Source organism: Pseudophryne corroboree, chromosome 1 (assembly GCF_028390025.1).
Source record: "Pseudophryne corroboree isolate aPseCor3 chromosome 1, aPseCor3.hap2, whole genome shotgun sequence".
In the NCBI taxonomy this organism is placed as follows: Eukaryota; Metazoa; Chordata; class Amphibia; order Anura; family Myobatrachidae; genus Pseudophryne; species Pseudophryne corroboree.
In genome coordinates, this window is record NC_086444.1 from 769205474 (window position 1) to 769228020 (window position 22547).

The 22547-nt window shown below is 45.6% G+C and overlaps 1 protein-coding gene across 7 annotated transcripts in view; it reads left to right on the top strand.

Moving 5' to 3' along the window:
* The window catches only part of BMPR1B (bone morphogenetic protein receptor type 1B), an 804535-nt gene that overhangs the window by 364631 nt on the left and 417357 nt on the right, over positions 1-22547 (top strand). For all 7 annotated transcript variants that reach the window (XM_063917486.1, XM_063917497.1, XM_063917476.1 and 4 more), the window contains one exon: positions 18013-18191. The gene's annotated coding sequence lies outside the window, so the exon portion shown is untranslated. The remainder of the gene's footprint in view (positions 1-18012; positions 18192-22547) is intronic.

Here is a 22547-nt window from a genome sequence, read left to right on the forward strand (position 1 = left end):
AAGGCTTGGATGGGGACCACTGCTTTCAAGTTGGATATTTCCGGTTCCCCAGGGCCGATTTGAAAAAATCTGGTACCCCTGGAAAGAGGGGACCCTTAGCTATCAGCCTAGCTCCCTTATACTCCTGGGGCCCTTGGGCAAGAGCCCATTGAGCCCATACAAAAAGACGGCCCTGCCAATACCATATTCACAGTATTTCTAGTTTCCAAGGATTCCTCAATAAATAGCCCCGAATCTGTAAATTCTAGCAGGTCCTGAATCTTAAGCATAGCACCCTCTGGCCAGACTGTAATGACAGACGTCGTTGGCCTAAATCGCTGAACCAGAGAGGTTTATGCGGGAACTAAGAATTAGGAAACATGATCAGAATGACCAATGTTTGCCTGTCTAAAAGTGCTATAGACATTTTTTATGTTACAATAGACATGATCTAAGACATTTTCACAGCACGTAGGGGACTTTATATATTGATAAAATCTAGGTACTGTAAAACAAACCTCAAATGAGCTTGATTAAAATCCCCTGCAACAATGACAACCCCATTCACAAATGTTGACTCTAAATCAGTAATAACTGCATACAAAATATCCAGGGTGAATTTCACACGTGTCTGTGGTGGAATATATACTGCGACCACAAGTACTATCGAAAATTCCCTTGGCAGGTAAAAGGGACGACACTTAACAACAGCAAGTTGGGGATGGGGGACTCCCAGCAGTCTCTGGGTCATGCGGGACGCCAGCGACACACATGCTGCATCTAACAGCATGTTAGGGTCTCCTGCTCTGTGCTGCCACGTCGTCATGGCAGAGGGAGACAAGTGCTAGCGGAGTAACCTGAGCGTAGCTGATACTCCGGTTCGGGTCTTTTGCTGTGCAGTGGTTACAGGCTCTGTGCACGGCAGGGGATCCGGTGCTGGTTTTTGTGCTCACAGTCTGTGAGGTCTGAGTGGGGCGTGGACAGCACCTGCTATATAAACCCTCTTCTCAGGTTAGGCAGATGCTGCTGAATCTTTGTTGGTTAGTCAGTTCCTGAAAGCTAGCTAGTACTGTGTAAACTTTGTATTTGTTTGTTGCTTACTGCAAATAGGCCTTGGGATTTGGTATTACACTCTGCCAATCCAGACCTAGCAGTAAGACTGGAGTCAGTCGTTTAACCTGCTGGGGTTCTTTTGCTACTCTGTGAACCTAGCAAGTTTGTGGCTGTATTCTCAGACTTGCCTGCCAAAATCCTTTCTCACTGTGCAAGGTGTTCAGGTGTCAGTTTAGTGGCAGTAAGCTGAACCAGTGCACTGCAAGTGAGGACTAGGATTGTGGAGACTCTCCTTGTGTCTATTATTCCATCTCTGACCAAGGAGTTTACTGCCACACCCGTTGGTAACCCTTTAGGGTTTTGCTGTTGCCCTTAGCAACAGCATTTCGGGTTCTCTACGTATTAAATCACTACATCTTGCTTCTTTCCATCTGAGCATTCCTAATACTAGGGAGACACCCAGTTTCTTAGCCTTTGGGCTTCTCTGTTCACTTTGTGTTTATTTTGTTACCCTATCACCTTCTGTGTATGTAATGTCATATTCCCCAGTCTGTCTGTGAGTTCATTTGTTTTGCATCCCTCACCTTTCAGACACCAGTACATTCCTGCTGGCACTGGTGTGCATAACATATTCAGCAGCCTAATACTCCTGTTGAAATTTTGTGGGAATATGGAGCATACCCCTCAAAATACTTTGCAACAGGTGGTCGATCAGGTGCAGGTCCTGACTCGACAATTTAATGATTTGTCCATTAAAATGCACACCTCGCAGGCCGCTGGCGGAGCTCCCGCCGCAGCAGTACCTTCAGGGGTTAAGGAGCCGAAAGTAAATCTCCCGGATCGTTTTTCTGGAGATCGCTCGCAGTTCTTTTGTTTCAAGGAGAGCTGCAAGCTATATTTCCAGCTTAGACCTCAGTCTTCTGGGTCGGAGATTCAGCGGGTGGGCATAGTGATTTCCTTGCGACAAGGAGACCCACAGGTCTGGGCATATGGGTTGCAGCCTGACTGTCCGTCGCTTAAAAGTGTTGATGCTTTTTTTACGGCACTGGGCATGTTGTATGATGACCCTGACAAGACGGCCTCAGCCGAGGCTCAGATTTCGATCCTTAAGCAAGGGCGAAGGCCAGTTGAGGTTTATTGTACGGAGTTTCGGAGGTTGGCCCATGATACCCAGTGGAATGACCCAGCCCTGAGACACCAGTACCGAAGAGGTATTTCTTACCAGTTAAAAGACCAACTGGTACAATATCCCTTGCCTGATAGCTTGGATCAGCTCATGCAGTTATCCATTCGGGTGGATAGACGGCTGAGAGAGCGCAGGCTTGAAAGGGAGACCGAGGTTTCCTTCTTTCCCAAGGGAACCTCAGACTCTGAGGAATTTTCCGAGGAGCCTATGCAGATTGGGGCTACCCGCCTCTCCTCGCGTGAGAAGACGCGGAGGAGACAGCAGGGGTTATGTTTGTACTGTGGGAATAAAGGTCATGTGGTAGTATCATGCCCAGAAAAGCCGGAAAACTTCAGGGCCTGAGGTTGATGGGAAATATCCTGTCAGGCCAGAAGTCAGAATTTCCCAAGAAGACTTTTATCATTCCGGTGACCTTGAAGATCCTCGGTCAAACTGTCAAGACTGAGGCCTTTGTGGACAGTGGGGCCGACAGGGTTTTTATGGACCGCCAATTCGCCCTGAAACACTCTGTTCCCTTAGTACCCTTGGCATCGGAAATTGAGATTTGTGGGTTAAACGGGGAACCATTATCCCAGGGTAAAATTACCTCTTGCACTAGCCAGATTTCTTTGTTTATTGGAGCCATACACTCTGAAAAATTGTCCTTTTATGTGACTGTCTGTACTTTTGCCCCATTGGTGTTGGGGTTACCCTGGTTAAGGGCCCACAATCCTCAATTTGACTGGGTCTCTGGGGAGATTCTTAGTTGGGGTACTGATTGTTTCAGGAGTTGCTTGAGCCTTCCAGTCAGGCTTTCGCAGCTAAGTTTGCCAGGATTGCCGGGATGTTATGCAGATTTTGCGGACGTGTTCTCCAAAAGAGTTGCAGAGGTACTACCTCCCCATCGCCCCTATGACTGTGGAATTGATTTGTTGCCGAATACTAAGCTTCCCAAGAGCAGGTTGTACGCCCTGTCACGTCCTGAGACTCAGGCTATGGCAGAGTACATTCAGGAGAACTTGGCTAAGGGATTTATCAGACCTTCACAGTCTCCAGTTGGGTCGGGGTTCTTCTTCGTGGGTAAAAAGGACGGTTCGTTGCGACCTTGCATCGACTTCAGGGAATTGAACCGTATCACGATTAAAAACTCATACCCACTGCCTCTCATTTCGGTCTTGTTTGACCAGCTTCGTACTGCCACCATTTTTTCTAAGATTGACCTACGCGGTGCGTACAATCTAATCCGAATAAGAGAGGGGGATGAATGGAAGACTGCCTTTAATACCCGCTCAGGGCATTATGAATATTTGGTGATGCCTTTTGGGCTCTGTAATGCCCCGGCAGTCTTCCAGGACTTCATGAACGATGTGCTCAGGGAATATTTGGATAGATTCTTAGTTGTATACTTAGATGACTTCCTAATCTTCTCCCATTCCCTGGAGGAACATTGGAAGCATGTACGCTTAGTCCTCCAGAAACTCAGAGACCACCGGCTTGGGGCGAAGCTGGAGAAGTGCAAATTTGAAGTTCAGCAAATCGCATTTCTAGGATATATTATCTCCCCAGAAGGTTTCCAAATGGAGGGTTCCAAGGTACAGGCAGTCCTGGATTGGGTGCAGCCCACTAGTTTGAAGGCGCTTCAGCGTTTTCTGGGCTTTGCGAATTTTTATAGACGATTTATCGCTGGATTTTCGTCTATAGTGGCGCCCTTGGTGGCACTCACTAAGAAAGGGGCGGATGTTGCTCACTGGTCTTGTGAGGCCAATGCGGCTTTTGCCCGTCTCTAAAGGGCATTTGTCTCGGCCAAGGTGCTGCGACACCCAGATCCATAGCGTCCTTTTGTGGTGGAGGTGGATGCCTCTGAGATGGGTATTGGGGCAGTGCTCTCTCAGATGGGGGTGTCTGATAATCGCCTTCATCCCTGTGCTTACTTTTCCCGTAAATTTTCGCCTGCCGAGATGAATTATGACGTGGGTAACCGGGAATTGTTGGCTATTAAGGATGCACTCGAGGAGTGGAGACACTGGCTTGAGGGGGCTAAGTTTGTGGTCTCAATTCTCACTGACCATAAGAATTTGGCATATTTAGAGTCAGCAAAGCGCCTCAATGCCAGGCAGGCACGATGGGCTTTGTTTTTTGCTTGCTTAAATTTTTTGATAACATATCGCCCTGGGTCAAAAAACATCAAGGCTGATGCGCTCTCGCGGAGTTTTGCTCCAATCCAGGAGACCACCGAGGAGCCATTGCCCATTGTGTCCCCATCATGTATTAAAGTGGGCATTACCCAGGACCTCTTGTCATTAGTCCTTAGAGCACAGGAGCAGGCTCCTCCAGACCTTCCGGTAGGTCTTTTGTTTGTGCCTCCTAGGTTAAGACAGCGAGTGTTCCTGGAATTCCATGCCAAGAAGTCGGCAGGTCACCCGGGTATTGCCAGAACTAGGGAGTTGCTATCTAGGGCGGTGTGGTGGCCCTCGGTGGCTAGGGATGTGGATCAGTGGGTTCGGGCATGTGACATCTGTGCCCGAAATAAGACTCCTAGAGGGGTTCCTGTTGGCCCATTACATCCACTCTCTATTCCATCTAAGCCATGGACTCACATTTCAATGGATTTTGTGGTGGACTTGCCCAAATCCTCGGGGATGACAGCCATCTGGTTGTCGTTGACAGGTTTTCGAAGATGGCGCACTACGTTCCATTGGTTGGGCTGCCATCGGCCAGACGCCTGTCTGAATTATTTATGCTGCATGTTGTGCGCCTCCACGGGTTGCCACCTGATGTGGTCTCTGACCGCGGATCCCAGTTTGTGGCCAAATTCTGGAGGGCATTTTGTTCCGATCTCCAGATTTCTGTCAGCTTGTCGTCAGGCTACCATCCGCAGTCTAATGGGCAGACTGAAAGGGTGAACCAGTCCTTGGAGCAGTTCCTCAGGTGTTATGTCTCCAAGTGTCAGACTGACTGGGTTGCCCATCTGTCCATGGCGGAGTTTGCCTATAACAACGCGGCTCACTCTGCTACAGGGATCTCTCCCTTCCTTTGTGTGTATGGGCATCATCCTAAGGCCAATTCTTTTGACCCCCTGGACTCCACGCCTGGTGGTTCCTCTGTGGTTTCGGTCCTTAGAGGTATTTGGAGGAAAGTGAAGAAAGCCCTTGTGTCTGTGTCATTAGTGACCAAAAGGGTTTTTGATTAGCGGAAAAGACCCTGCAGTTTCAAATTAGGAGACTTCGTCTGGTTGTCTACCAAGAATTTGAAGTTGAGACAGCCATCTCATAAGTTAGGCCCCCGGTTCATCGGTCCTTATAAGATCACTAGGGTTATCAATCCGGTGGCATTTCAGTTAGATCTACCCCGTTCTTTGGGTATCAATAAAACATTTCATTGTTCCCTTTTAAAATGGGCGATTAGTAATCCTTCTTCCAGTGGAAGACCTTCCCCTCTTCTGAAACGTGGCCAGAGGGAGTTTGTTGTTGAAAGGATTCTTGACTCCAAAATGGTTCGGGGTCGGCTGTCATTTTTGGTGCACTGGAAGGGGTATGGTCCGGAGGAGCGGTCGTGGGTGCGCAGTTGTGATCTTCATGCCCCCAGACTGTTACGCTCTTTCTTCTCGCAGTTCCCCGATAAACCCGGTGGTAGGGGTTCTTTGACCCCTCGTCAGAGGGGGGGTACTGTTAGGGTCTCCTGCTCTGTGCTGCCACGTCGTCATGGCAACCGGGAGACAAGTGCTAGCGGAGTAACCTGAGCGTAGCTGATACTCCGGTTCGGGTCTTTTGCTGTGCAGTGGTTACAGGCTCTGTGCACGGCAGGGGATCCGGTGCTGGTTTTTGTGCTCACAGTCTGTGAGGTCTGAGTGGGGCGTGGACAGCATCTGCTATATAAACCCTCTTCTCAGGTTAGGCAGATGCTGCTGAATCTTTGTTGGTTAGTCAGTTCCTGAAAGCTAGCTAGTACTGTGTAAACTTTGTATTTGTTTGTTGCTTACTGCAAATAGGCCTTGGGATTTGGTATTACACTCTGCCAATCCAGACCTAGCAGTAAGACTGGAGTCAGTCGTTTAACCTGCTGGGGTTCTTTTGCTACTCTGTGAACCTAGCAAGTTTGCGGCTGTATTCTCAGACTTGCCTGCCAAAATCCTTTCTCACTGTGCAAGGTGTTCGGGTGTCAGTTTAGTGGCAGTAAGCTGAACCAGTGCACTGCAAGTGAGGACTAGGATTGTGGAGACTCTCCTTGTGTCTATTATTCCATCTCTGACCAAGGAGTTTACTGCCACACCCGTTGGTAACCCTTTAGGGTTTTGCTGTTGCCCTTAGCAACAGCATTTCGGGTTCTCTACGTATTAAATCACTACATCTTGCTTCTTTCCATCTGAGCATTCCTAATACTAGGGAGACACCCAGTTTCTTAGCCTTTGGGCTTCTCTGTTCACTTTGTGTTTATTTTGTTACCCTATCACCTTCTGTGTATGTAATGTCATATTCCACAGTCTGTCTGTGAGTTCATTTGTTTTGCATCCCTCACCGTTCAGACACCAGTACATTCCTGCTGGCACTGGTGTGCATAACACAGCACCAGAGATCCTCCCGGCGCGCCTGACCGCAGCTGACCTGGAGATCTTCCCAGCATGCCTCCCTGCAGCTGACCTGGCATCTCCACCAAGAACCAACTCGGGACCTCCGCCCGCGGCATCCCTCCGTAGTATTTGCTCCCGCACTCTGCCCGGCCATATTTTGTGAATTCTGTCCCTGCTCGTGTTCACAGCCACTGCGTCTGCGCACGCCGCCAACAGAACCCTGTTCTATATAACCAATTTTTTCAGTTCTGTTGGCGTAAAACAGTGAGCAGTGTCGTATCCCAATTTAAGATGCACAGATTTTTGCATTAACTGTAATGTATCTTGCATTAGCATAAGATAGTAATAAATCTAACTGCCGCGGCTGCATGCAAAAACAGCCAGTTTGCGTCCAATACAGGATCAGGCCTTAAGGGCATATTAACAAGTGTCTAGAAGCTGTAGTAATAACATGTGATACATTGCACAGATGGTGTAAAGCAGCACGGATGGTGTAATGGTTAGCATTACTGTCTCACAGCACTGAGATCATGCTTTTAACCCTTGCTTGTGTGGTTTCCTCCTACAATACAAAAATATACATGTACCGTATATACTCGAGTATAAGTCGACCCGAATATAAGCCGAGGCACCTAATTCTACCACAAAAACCTGGGAAAACTTATTGACTCGAGTATAAGCCTAGGGTGGGAAATGCAGCTCTAGCCGTACACAGCCCTCAGTGCCAGATATGCCCCCACAGTGCCAGATATGCCCTCATACTGCCAGATATGCCCCCACAGTGCCAGATATGCCCTCATACTGCCAGATATGCCCCCAGTGCCAGATATGCCCCCACAGTGCCAGATATGCCAGATATGCCCTCATGCTGCCAAATATGCCCCACAGTGCCAGATATGCCCTCATGCTGCCACATATGCCCCTCATGCTGCCACATACCGTATGTCCCTCATGCTGCCACATATGTCCCTCAATACTGCCAGTTGTGCCCTCATGCTGCCAGATAAGCCCCTCATGCTGCCAGATATGTCCCCTCATGCTGCCACATATGCCCCCTCATGCTGCCAGATATGTCCCCTCATGCTGCCACATATGCCCCCTCATGCTGCCAGATATGTCCCCTCATGCTGCCACATGTGCCCCCTCATGCTGCCAGATATGCCCCACAGTGCTGTTACTTACCCCTCCGTCGATCCCGCGCTGTCTTCTGGAGGGACACGAAGCGCACAGCGCGCGCCTCTCCTGTGTCCCTCCTGCATCTTCGGCGGCCGCGGCGGGTCTATTAAAGGAAGTGCCGGTTCGTGATCAGAGGTCACGAACGGGTACTTCCTTTAATAGAACCGCCGCTGCTGCCGCCGGAGATGCAGGAGGGATACAGGAGAGGCGCGCGCTGTGTGCTCCATGTCCCTCCTTCACACTGCTCTGCCTGTCACTGACTCGAGTATAAGCCGAGGTGGCTTTTTCAGCACAAAAAAAAGTGCTGAAAAAGTCGGCTTATACTCGAGTATATACGGTAGGTTATTTGGCTCCTGACAATAATTACCGTAGTGTGTATGGGTGTATAATACCCCTTTTCCACCGTAGCACGGGTCGCAGCCGTGTCGCCTGACACGGCTGCGACCCGTGCTACAGCCCCCTTTCAGACAGCGCTCACCAACCCGGCATATTGCTGGGTTGGTGACGCTGCTAGTGACGCGGCAGGGGTGGCGCTGGGAGATCACATGATCTCCCAGTGCCGCCCTCCCATACACTGTGAACGGGAGCTGTGTCGCCTCGACACAGCTCCCGTTCACACTACACAGCTTACCGGGTTGAACACGTGCCGGGTAGGATTCCCGGATCACTTGATCCGGGAATTTGCAGGGGGACCTTTTTCCACTAGGGATAGACACGGGTAAATGCGCACCCCCGCGCATTTACCCATATTTTAAAAGCTAGTGGAAAAGGGGTATAAATGTGGTAGAGATTATAGATTGTAAACTCCACTGGGGCATGGACAGATGTGAAATCTAAATATTTTCTGTGAAGCGCTATAAACACATTATATCTGTGGTTCCCAAACTTTTTTGAATCACAGTGCCCTGAAGTATCAGAATATTTTTCATAGCACCCCTAGTCCAAAAGTTTGTTATTGAGAAATTTTGAAAAAAAATATTAAATTGAGTAAAATGTGTTTATATGTCATCCTTAGGTACAGTTATGTGGTGAGGATAAGATTTGCTTCTGTTTGTCCCCATATTTTATGCTTGGCAGCCACAAGCACTGGTTTTGCCTATTACATTGACCATAAATAATTTGAGTTGGTCCTGGGCCAACAATCCAAGGCACCCCCCCTCCCCTCCCAGGGTGCCATGGCACACAGTTTGGGAGCCACTGCATTATATACTTTAAATTTCATACATTGTTACATAAATCATTGTGGTTAAGCACATCTTTATTATCACATTAAATTAATTTAATTTAAATCTCCCAATTTATCTCAGTGAACTGAGGGTATGTGTCTGTGTTAAACCAGGATCATTGCACCCCCCTCCCCCGACCCCCCCCCCCCAACCCCCCGCAGCATACGGCTGTCGCTTTTCTCCTCTGCTGCTCTCTAACAACCCACTCACTAAAGCAGCGGTGGCCAACCAGTGGTTCTTGAGCCGCATGTGGCTCTTTCTTTATTCAAATGTGGCTCCCAACACTCTAAATCATGTGACCACAACAGATACAGAAACCGCTGCACTCCAGCCAGACACGCAGCAGCACTACAGGGACTGAAAACTGAAGGAGCCAGATACTAGAGGTGAGACACCCACAAGCAAACAGAGAACACATTAGGGACTGCTGCAATGGCATGAGTTGATGGGGGGGCTGTAGTGATACATGAGGGTGGGCTAGAGTGACACATGGCAGAGCCAGCTGGAGAGACACAGGAGGGTCCCAGCAGGAGTGACGCGGGAGGGTGCTGGAAGTAGTGACACATGGGAGAGCTGGCTGGAGTGACATAGGAGGGTGGTAGCAGGAGTGACACATGGGAGAGTTGGCTGGAGTGACATAGGAGGGTGGTAGCAGGAGTGACACATGGAAGAGCTGGCTGGAGTGACAGGAGTGTGTTGGCAGGGGTGACACATGGAAGAGCTGGCTGGAGAGACACAGGAGGGTCCCAGCAGGAGTGACGCGGGAGGGTGCTGGAAGTAGTGACACATGGGAGAGCTGACTGGAGTGAGATAGAAGGGTGGTAGCAGGAGTGACACATGGGAGAGCTGGCTGGAGTGACATAGGAGGGTGCTAGCAGGAGTGACACATGGGGGAGCTGGCTGGAGTGACACATAGGGTAGCTGACGTTTATTATGTGAAAGTGGCTTTTTCAATGGATTTGGCTTATTTTTTTTTTTATTTTATGTCCTTCTGGCTTTTTCAATGTATTTTATATCAGGGGTGTGGTCTAGCAGGCACAAGGCCACATTAAATTTTTGCATGCGCGCCATTGGCTCGATGTCGGCTCTTTGACTTACCCAACAAGGTTTTTTGGCTCTTTGTCACTGACTGATTGGCAACCCCTGCACTAAAGGATGGCTGTCAGAAGGGGGCCATCAATTTTGTGACATTGTCACCATCACAGCATGCCTTGTGATGGCATGTAGCCATCGCCTGTCGACCATTCAATATTTTAACTATCGATGGTATGCTGGTACTCATGCGCAGTGAACACATGAAGTTTGCTCATGCGCAAAGGAGTTCATCTACAAACACTCCTTGATGGTCTATACATCAGGAGTGACGTCAGCAGCCAGTTGAGAGAAACAGGCAATGGTGGTAACCATCACAATCCCAGCTTCGAATGGAAAAATAACCTCCATGGGATTGGATACATTTCTGTTTGCCAACCATCGGTTTCCAGTAGACATTTTTATCATCCACTGCCACGCTTGGCACCAACACTACTCTGAATACAGGTTGAGTATCCCATATCCAAATATTCCGAAATACGGAATATTCCGAAATACGGACTTTTTTGATTGAGCGTGATATAGTGAAACCTTTGTTGTTTGATGGCTCAATGTACACAAACTTTGTTTAATACACAAAGTTATAAAAAATATTGTATTAAATGACCTTCAGGCTGTGTGTATAAGGTGTATATGAAACATAAATGAATTGAGTGAATGTACACACACTTTGTTTAATGCACAAATGTATAAAAAAATATTGGCTAAAATTGACTTCAGGCTGTGTGTATAAGGTGTATATGTAACATAAATGCATTCTGTGCTTAGACTTAGGTCCCATCACCATGCTATCTCATTATGGTATGCAATTATTCCAAAATACGGAAAAATCCCATATCCAAAATACCTCTGGTCCCAAGCATTTTGGATAAGGGATACTCAACCTGTAATATATCTTAAATGTGACATACCTTCCCAACTTTGGGAAGGTATGCTTAACAGACCTCCTGTATTTTTTCCCCATGATACAAGGAACCTTTTTTTTTTCTCTTCAATATTAAATTTGTATTTAGAGTTAATAAAGCATAAAATAAGTAGAGATGAGCGCCTGAAATTTTTCGGGTTTTGTGTTTTGGTTTTGGGTTCGGTTCCGCGGCCGTGTTTTGGGTTCGAACGCGTTTTGGCAAAACCTCACCGAATTATTTTTGTCGGATTCGGGTGTGTTTTGGATTCGGGTGTTTTTTTCCAAAAACACTAAAAAACAGCTTAAATCATAGAATTTGGGGGTCATTTTGATCCCAAAGTATTATTAACCTCAAAAACCATAATTTACACTCATTTTCAGTCTATTCTGAATACCTCACACCTCACAATATTATTTTTAGTCCTAAAATTTGCACCGAGGTCGCTGTGTGAGTAAGATAAGCGACCCTAGTGGCCGACACAAACACCGGGCCCATCTAGGAGTGGCACTGCAGTGTCACGCAGGATGTCCCTTCCAAAAAACCCTCCCCAAACAGCACATGACGCAAAGAAAAAAAGAGGCGCAATGAGGTAGCTGTGTGAGTAAGATTAGCGACCCTAGTGGCCGACACAAACACCGGGCCCATCTAGGAGTGGCACTGCAGTGTCACGCAGGATGGCCCTTCCAAAAAACCCTCCCCAAACAGCACATGACGCAAAGAAAAAAAGAGGCGCAATGAGGTAGCTGACTGTGTGAGTAAGATTAGCGACCCTAGTGGCCGACACAAACACCGGGCACATCTAGGAGTGGCACTGCAGTGTCACGCAGGATGTCCCTTCCAAAAAACCCTCCCCAAACAGCACATGACGCAAAGAAAAAAAGAGGCGCAATGAGGTAGCTGTGTGAGTAAGATTAGCGACCCTAGTGGCCGACACAAACACCGGGCCCATCTAGGAGTGGCACTGCAGTGTCACGCAGGATGTCCCTTCCAAAAAACCCTCCCCAATCAGCACATGATGCAAAGAAAAAGAAAAGAAAAAAGAGGTGCAAGATGGAATTATCCTTGGGCCCTCCCACCCACCCTTATGTTGTATAAACAAAACAGGACATGCACACTTTAACCAACCCATCATTTCAGTGACAGGGTCTGCCACACGACTGTGACTGATATGACGGGTTGGTTTGGACCCCCCCCAAAAAAGAAGCAATTAATCTCTCCTTGCACAAACTGGCTCTACAGAGGCAAGATGTCCACCTCATCTTCACCCTCCGATATATCACCGTGTACATCCCCCTCCTCACAGATTATCAATTCGTCCCCACTGGAATCCACCATCTCAGCTCCCTGTGTACTTTGTGGAGGCAATTGCTGCTGGTCAATGTCTCCGCGGAGGAATTGATTATAATTCATTTTAATGAACATCATCTTCTCCACATTTTCTGGATGTAACCTCGTACGCCGATTGCTGACAAGGTGAGCGGCGGCACTAAACACTCTTTCGGAGTACACACTTGTGGGAGGGCAACTTAGGTAGAATAAAGCCAGTTTGTGCAAGGGCCTCCAAATTGCCTCTTTTTCCTGCCAGTATAAGTACGGACTGTGTGACGTGCCTACTTGGATGCGGTCACTCATATAATCCTCCACCATTCTATCAATGTTGAGAGAATCATATGCAGTGACAGTAGACGACATGTCCGTAATCGTTGTCAGGTCCTTCAGTCCGGACCAGATGTCAGCATCAGCAGTCGCTCCAGACTGCCCTGCATCACCGCCAGCGGGTGGGCTCGGAATTCTGAGCCTTTTCCTCGCACCCCCAGTTGCGGGAGAATGTGAAGGAGGAGATGTTGACAGGTCGCGTTCCGCTTGACTTGACAATTTTGTCACCAGCAGGTCTTTCAACCCCAGCAGACCTGTGTCTGCCGGAAAGAGAGATCCAAGGTAGGCTTTAAATCTAGGATCGAGCACGGTGGCCAAAATGTAGTGCTCTGATTTCAACAGATTGACCACCCGTGAATCCTTGTTAAGCGAATTAAGGGCTGCATCCACAAGTCCCACATGCCTAGCGGAATCGCTCCGTGTTAGCTCCTTCTTCAATGCCTCCAGCTTCTTCTGCAAAAGCCTGATGAGGGGAATGACCTGACTCAGGCTGGCAGTGTCTGAACTGACTTCATGTGTGGCAAGTTCAAAGGGCATCAGAACCTTGCACAACGTTGAAATCATTCTCCACTGCACTTGAGACAGGTGCATTCCATCTCCTATATCGTGCTCAATTGTATAGGCTTGAATGGCCTTTTGCTGCTCCTCCAACCTCTGAAGCATATAGAGGGTTGAATTCCACCTCGTTACCACTTCTTGCTTCAGATGATGGCAGGGCAGGTTCAGTAGTTTTTGGTGGTGCTCCAGTCTTCTGTACGTGGTGCCTGTACGCCGAAAGTGTCCCACAATTCTTCTGGCCACCGACAGCATCTCTTGCACACCCCTGTCGTTTTTTAAAAAATTCTGCACCACCAAATTCAAGGTATGTGCAAAACATGGGACGTGCTGGAATTTGCCCATATTTAATGCACACACAATATTGCTGGCGTTGTCCGATGCCACAAATCCACAGGAGAGTCCAATTGGGGTAAGCCATTCCGCGATGATCTTCCTCAGTTGCCGTAAGAGGTTTTCAGCTGTGTGCGTATTCTGGAAAGCGGTGATACAAAGCGTAGCCTGCCTAGGAAAGAGTTGGCGTTTGCGAGATGCTGCTACTGGTGCCGCCGCTGCTGTTCTTGCGGCGGGAGTCCATACATCTACCCAGTGGGCTGTCACAGTCATATAGTCCTGACCCTGCCCTGCTCCACTTGTCCACATGTCCGTGGTTAAGTGGACATTGGGTACAACTGCATTTTTTAGGACACTGGTGAGTCTTTTTCTGACGTCCGTGTACATTCTCGGTATCGCCTGCCTAGAGAAGTGGAACCTAGATGGTATTTGGTAACGGGGGCACACTGCCTCAATAAATTGTCTAGTTCCCTGTGAACTAACGGCGGATACCGGACGCACGTCTAACACCAACATAGTTGTCAAGGACTCAGTTATCCGCTTTGCAGTAGGATGACTGCTGTGATATTTCATCTTCCTCGCAAAGGACTGTTGAACAGTCAATTGCTTACTGGAAGTAGTACAAGTGGGCTTACGACTTCCCCTCTGAGATGACCATCGACTCCCAGCGGCAACAACAGCAGCGCCAGCAGCAGTAGGCGTTACACGCAAGGATGCATCGGAGGAATCCCAGGCAGGAGAGGACTCGTCAGACTTGCCAGTGACATGGCCTGCAGGACTATTGGCATTCCTGGGGAAGGAGGAAATTGACACTGAGGGAGTTGGTGGGGTGGTTTGCGTGAGCTTGGTTACAAGAGGAAGGGATTTACTGGTCAGTGGACTGCTTCCGCTGTCACCCAAAGTTTTTGAACTTGTCACTGACTTATTATGAATGCGCTGCAGGTGACGTATAAGGGAGGATGTTCCGAGGTGGTTAACGTCCTTACCCCTACTTATTACAGCTTGACAAAGGGAACACACGGCTTGACACCTGTTGTCCGCATTTCTGGTGAAATACCTCCACACCGAAGAGCTGATTTTTTTGGTATTTTCACCTGGCATGTCAACGGCCATATTCCTCCCACGGACAACAGGTGTCTCCCCGGGTGCCTGACTTAAACAAACCACCTCACCATCAGAATCCTTCTGGTCAATTTCCTCCCCAGCGCCAGCAACACCCATATCCTCCTCATCCTGGTGTACTTCAACACTGACATCTTCAATCTGACTATCAGGAACTGGACTGCGGGTGCTCCTTCCAGCACTTGCAGGGGGCATGCAAATAGTGGAAGGCGCATGCTCTTCACGTCCAGTGTTGGGAAGGTCAGGCATCGCAAACGACACAATTGGACTCTCCTTGTGGATTTGGGATTTCAAAGAACGCACAGTTCTTTGCGGTGCTTTTGCCAGCTTGAGTCTTTTCAGTTTTCTAGCGAGAGGCTGAGTGCTTCCATCCTCATGTGAAGCTGAACCACTAGCCATGAACATAGGCCAGGGCCTCAGCCGTTCCTTGCCACTCCGTGTGGTAAATGGCATATTGGCAAGTTTACGCTTCTCCTCCGACAATTTTATTTTAGGTTTTGGAGTCCTTTTTTTTCTGATATTTGGTGTTTTGGATTTGACATGCTCTGTACTATGACATTGGGCATCGGCCTTGGCAGACGACGTTGCTGGCATTTCATCGTCTCGGCCATGACTAGTGGCAGCAGCTTCAGCACGAGGTGGAAGTGGATCTTGATCTTTCCCTAATTTTGGAACCTCAACTTTTTTGTTCTCCATATTTTATAGGCAGAACTAAAAGGCACCTCAGGTAAACAATGGAGATGGATGGATTGGATACTAGTATACAATTATGGACGGACTGCCACGGTTAGGTGGTATAAAAAAACCACGGTTAGGTGGTATATATTGTAATACAATTATGGATGGACGGACTGCCTGCCGAGTGCCGACACAGAGGTAGCCACAGCCGTGAACTACCGCACTGTACACTGGTTGATAAAGAGATAGTAGTATACTCGTAACAACTAGTATGACACTATGACGGTATAAAGAATGAAAAAAAAACCACGGTTAGGTGGTATATATTATAATAATACAATTATGGATGGACGGACTGCCTGCCGACTGCCGACACAGAGGTAGCCACAGCCGTGAACTACCGCACTGTACACTGGTTGATAAAGAGATAGTAGTATACTCGTAACAACTAGTATGACTATGACGACGGTATAAAGAAAGAAAAAAAAATACCACGGTTAGGTGGTATATAATTATACAATTATGGATGGACGGACTGCCTGCCGAGTGCCGACTGCCGACACAGAGGTAGCCACAGCCGTGAACTACCGCACTGTACTGTGTCTGCTGCTAATATAGACTGGTTGATAAAGAGATAGTATACAACAATATACTACTATACTGGTGGTCAGGCACTGGTCACCACTAGTCACACTGGCAGTGGCACTCCTGCAGCAAAAGTGTGCACTGTTTAATTTTAAATTAATATAATATTATGTACTCCTGGCTCCTGCTATAACAACCTGCAGTGCTCCCCAGTCTCCCCCACAATTATTATAAGCTTTTATACATTGATGTGCAGCACACTGGGCTGAGCTGAGTGCACACAGACTGAGTCACACTGTGTGACTGCTGTGTATCGTTTTTTTCAGGCAGAGAACGGATATAGCAGAGAACGGATATATTAAATAAAAGTTAACTTAACAACAACTGCACTGGTCACTGTGGTAAACTCTGTCTGCACAATCTCTCTCTCTCTCTCTCTCTTCTAATCTATTCTAATGGAGAGGACGCCAGCCACGTCCTCTCCCTATCAATCTCAATGCACGTGTGAAAATGGCGGCGACGCGCGGCTCCTTATATAGAATCCGAGTCTCGCGAGAATCCGACAGCGTCATGATGACGTTCGGGCGCGCTCGGGTTAACCGAGCAAGGCGGGAAGATCCGAGTCGCTCGGACCCGTGAAAAAAAAAGTGAAGTTCGTGCGGGTTCGGATTCAAAGAAACCGAACCCGCTCATCTCTAAAAATAAGTAGGGGAGGATACAAAGGGGAAAGGGGACCAGAAAGAGAGTTAAAATGTAACAGCCATGTATATGATCATTGGAATATGGGAGGTCACAAAACATTTCCAATATATATGAGAACAGTTACATTGTAATCATTGAAGCTTACTAACAGAACTGACAATAGGAACATCACACAAAGCGATAATAATTGGTATAACATCACTACCAGAAGTGTGATAGAGAGAGATGTGGGACCAAAGCTAGAAAGATCGTTTTATGACACAAGGTAGACTAAATCTTGTATTTGGAGGCGCAATATGCTTTCCAGCCAAACCAGCGTAGCAATGGATTATTGGCCGTTGATGAATATGAAGAGCCCGCAGTTTCAAACTCAAAGTGATACTGAACATTTTTCTCCACCATAGTAATACTAGGGACAGAGGGCGAACACCAATGTTGGGCAATCAAAAGTTTACTCGAAATAAGTATGTGACCCATTACATAGTGGTCATTAGCGGGGATGTCCCCGTGTAATACATGAAATAAAGCTAGTAACGGATTTGGAGTCACAGGAATGTTTAAAATTTTTGAAATAAGGGCAAAAACTAAAGATCATAGATTAGTGATAGCAGGAAATGACCAAAAAATGTGGATAAGGGAGCCGAGATTATCACAGTTACGGCAACATAAATTAGAGTTTGAAGGATTTATGGTATGTAATAAAACAGGAGTCAAATATAACCTATGAAGCAGTTTATAAAACTGTTCTACGTGAGAGACACATTTAGATAGATGTAAGCAAGTCTGGAAGACCGAGTGCCAGTCATCTTCAGTTAAAGAGTACGATAGTTTTGCTTCTACAAGGAACCTTTTCAGAATATGATGTTGTCTATTTCCTGCCCGTGATGGACCATGTGAGTTTAAATGAGTAAAGGCCCTGTGTTTATGACATATTGTAAACACGTTATTGCTTTATTCATTTTTGACTGATGATCAATTGACAATACAAGATGAGCACTGTGGAATATAAGCAAATCTGAACAATACAATACATCTACTGTACAATACAATACAACCTTGCACAGTATCCTTTTCTGAATTATCCTCTTTATGTTATGTTTTTACATTTAGGGGAAAATAACTTCCAGTGAAGTAGGTCTACAATGTGATTCTATTATTTTTTTTTTATTATTATAAAGTGTTCTTTGCCTTTGAGCCATTTTTCTTATTCTATTTTAGCAATTTTCGGCTGTGACTACACACATGAAGTTTACAGCAAGACTCTGCAGCTTCACGGGTGAGCGAAAAAGGCTGATCCGCTAACATCATTTACTTTCTCCCAGCAATCTACACAGCCCTTCTCAGTTAGCTGTACCTCATCTGTGGGAATTTCAAATTGGACAGAAAATCCAGTACAGGTCTGTATTTTTTTTATTAAAAGTTTTGTGTCATTCCCATAGTTGACAGAAAATAATGTAATTTGTTATATGGCTCAGATGGCAGTATAAAGGTGGCAGAAACAGGTGTGATGGTACGAGAAGTCCTTATCTAAAATACCTTTCATATTTTGGGAGATTTAGTCTGTGTAGCAATCAGCAATGAAATCCTTGCAACAACTTTGGAATTAATGAGCCATTAAAATGTATCCATATTGTATGTGTCTGTTATTTTGCACTACTAAGTTTATACTGCTTCTGCTACAGGTACCACACTCAACTGACATGTGGTAAGGTCAGTGTCTGGGGAGGCACTGGCTAGTATGAGAACCAGATTTACACACACATATACTGTATATGAACCCAATGGTTCATGTGGGCATTATACAAAGGTGCAGCAATATATACTTTGTTTTCCTATGTATGTGCGTGTATACTGTATTTAAAAATAATAATCACAAAAGCGAGCACTTGTGAGCGAAAGGGTGTGATTCGGCCAGGCAGAGGGTGTGAAACGGACTGCTGTTGCTGGCGGTTAAACACCATGGCAAAGGCCATATCACTGCCTTTGCCCACAATTGAATCCCCCCTAACCCTTTTGTCCTCTAGTTTCTAACTAATTTCCAAACATTGTAATCTCACACTTGTCCTAAATAGCAATGCCAGACCATGGGCTAACTTAAACCCTCTACTCATAAACAAAAACAGGTAAATACAATCGAGCTTATGCTTCTAGGCATCAGCCCACACCAGTTGTTACTATATTTTAAAAACCCAATATATAGGGTACAGCTATACACAGGATACTTGAGTATATTTTAAACTCCTTGCAAACCCTTTGCATGCTGAAGGCCATTCTAAGCTTTGTAAGATAGATAGTCTTTATTACTTCTGGAATCAGGTTACACCATGACTTGTGCATATTGTACAGTGAACTCCAGTTACCATTCTAAATATGCAGTAAATTACAGATACCTTGCTGTTTGACATAAATCAATTGTTCTTTACATCTTTTATGAGAAAAGATAAACTAGTCTGATGTGATAAACCGATCTCTGTTAACCTCTTGTGTAGCAATCAGCAATGAAATCCTTGCAACAACTTTGGAATTAATGAGCCATTAAAATGTATCCATATTGTATGTGTCTGTTATTTTGCACTACTAAGTTTATACTGCTTCTGCTACAGGTACCACACTCAACTGACATGTGGTAAGGTCAGTGTCTGGGGAGGCACTGGCTAGTATGAGAACCAGATTTACACACACATATACTGTATATGAACCCAATGGTTCATGTGGGCATTATACAAAGGTGCAGCAATATATACTTTGTTTTCCTATGTATGTGCGTGTATACTGTATTTAAAAATAATAATCACAAAAGCGAGCACTTGTGAGCGAAAGGGTGTGATTCGGCCAGGCAGAGGGTGTGAAACGGACTGCTGTTGCTGGCGGTTAAACACCATGGCAAAGGCCATATCACTGCCTTTGCCCACAATTGAATCCCCCCTAACCCTTTTGTCCTCTAGTTTCTAACTAATTTCCAAACATTGTAATCTCACACTTGTCCTAAATAGCAATGCCAGACCCTGGGCTAACTTAAACCCTCTACTCATAAACAAAAACAGGTAAATACAATCGAGCTTATGCTTCTAGGCATCAGCCCACACCAGTTGTTACTATATTTTAAAAACCCAATATATAGGGTACAGCTATACACAGGATACTTGAGTATATTTTAAACTCCTTGCAAACCCTTTGCATGCTGAAGGCCATTCTAAGCTTTGTAAGATAGATAGTCTTTATTACTTCTGGAATCAGGTTACACCATGACTTGTGCATATTGTACAGTGAACTCCAGTTACCATTCTAAATATGCAGTAAATTACAGATACCTTGCTGTTTGACATAAATCAATTGTTCTTTACATCTTTTATGAGAAAAGATAAACTAGTCTGATGTGATAAACCGATCTCTGTTAACCTCTTGTGCCCCCCTCGCCCAGTGCTAGCAGCACGTTCCCATGCATTTTAGCAGTCTTGATCTCCTGGTTGTGTGCTGGTAAACTTCCTGGATAGGAAGATTATTCTAATAATTTTTGTAGTCAAAACTCTGAAGTATACTGGAGTATGTCAGGTGAGGCTGTGCCTTCCCTGCCTACCCTGACCACACACCACTGCCACACTCCATATTAAAACATAAATTATGGTGCTGCTGTTAATTGTTTTAGAAAATGTAGAATTATTTAGCAACCATCACAGGGAACTATGTATAAGGGAGATGTGCTAAGCCTTGGAGAGAGATAAAGTGGAAAGTACCAGCCAATCAGCTCCTAACTGCCATGTTGCAGGGTGTGTGGTTGGTAGTTTATCTGTTTTCACTGTATCTCTATATGCTAATTATTTGCAATTAAGCATCAGTTTTACTGATTGTAACAAAAACAGTACGTCATTTCTTTTTACACTGAGTAGCATATACAGCACTAATAATAAACATTTATCTATGTAACGAATTCAGGACTGAAAGGAATGAAATACCATATTGTACTAACATGTGCCATAAGCACCTTGAATTACATGTGTATCTGTACCAGGCTTAGGGTGGTCTTTGTCACTGCTGAAGCCAGGAACCCATGTGACCCATGAGACTGTCAGGATCTTTAGTGTTGTGGAATTACAGGAATGTTTCACAGAATATCATGTGAGAAATCAAACTTGTGTTTCTAAGACATGAGTGATCCACATCTCCCGCTGGTTACACATAGGGCCACTCAGAAATATCCACCCTGGCATGCAAACCACACCAACAAACATTTGTGATCACTAAGTAAAATTAAAAGTTCTTTTACTTTATAGTTTTCAAAAGGATTCACCTGGCAACTCTGAACGTATCTCAGATGCACATAGAAATATAAAACAGGGATATGTATTATGCTACAGAAAATGATCTAACCTAACCTATGATATTAATTTACACACAATAGGAATCCATACTTCACAACTTAAAATAAGAAATTGTTACAGAATAAGCCCCACCCACTATTAGCTAAAAAATGTACACTGTGGGAAAAAACTCTGCCCACTTTCAATTAAGCTTTACCCTCAGCAATTACCCATTGTTATACACAAAGCAGTCATCGATTGTTTCACACACACCAGTCAGTAACCCATTGTCATACATAATAGTCAACCATTGTCACACACTTACAGAAACACACACACACAATGTACCCACCGCATGACCTAACTTCACCATGCTCTCCCCTAGCACCACCTCCAAGGCTTCGTGCAGCTGGCTGTGATGGTATCTCTTCTCTTCCCTGCCCCTCAGGATCTTCTGCAGGGCTCATTAGCTGACACTGAGTCCACCTCCTGTGGAATGTAATTACAGTAAATGTGACAGCGCTCAAGTAGTCTGACTCTTCTGCCCATGTTTGAAGGAATGAGAAGTAGAGGTCAGGGGCAGGAGCACTGGTGAGGTTAGAGGGTTCAACATGTACCTAGGAACAGCTGTACCACCTGTGTTAATAGCAGGCTGACACTTCTTGCCCACTTGTGACTACTATCAACATGCAGATGGCCCCATGCTGGCATCCCAGTAGCCACTTGGTTCCTGAAGCATCTGCTCTACTGGCTCCACCCATGCTATGTAATTCTACAAATGATAAGCAACTACACTTGGATTAATTTCGCTACTTTTTACAAATCAGCCATATTGAAGAACAAACGACTAGTTAAGAAATATATAATTTGAATATAATATTTCATTTTAATGATACCAAATACAAAGTATGTTATAGGAGAATTTCAGTTGACATGAAAATGTAAATATGATGTGCTTGTTGTCATGCTTTATTTGAACCACACTAGTTATGCAGAGATCAGTTTGTATTCATGAATGTAAAAGTTGTATAAAACTGTATATAATCATATGTACCTACTGGCATACAGTGGTGGATTTAGGAGTAGACAGAGAACCTTTGTGGCTATTGAAGGTAATATACGGGTTTAACATTTCAAGGGGATTTACTAAAATGTCACTCTGTATGCAGATCGCAAACCACCATACATCATTTGTAAGCATAACCACAGAATGTATCAAACTGTACTTCGCATGGTATTGTGATGTGGTTTGAATAAACCCAAGCTGCATGACGTTTTGATTACAAACCAGCAATCAAACCAAAATGTAAGGCAAAGGAGTTAGTTAATGTCTGCCCTAAAACAAGGATATCTAAAAGATCATGTTACACCTTTGCTACTCATGTGTAAACTATTATCCAGTGTGCTGAGAACTCCAGAACCATATATTCTTACTATCAAAGATATTACAGGTAA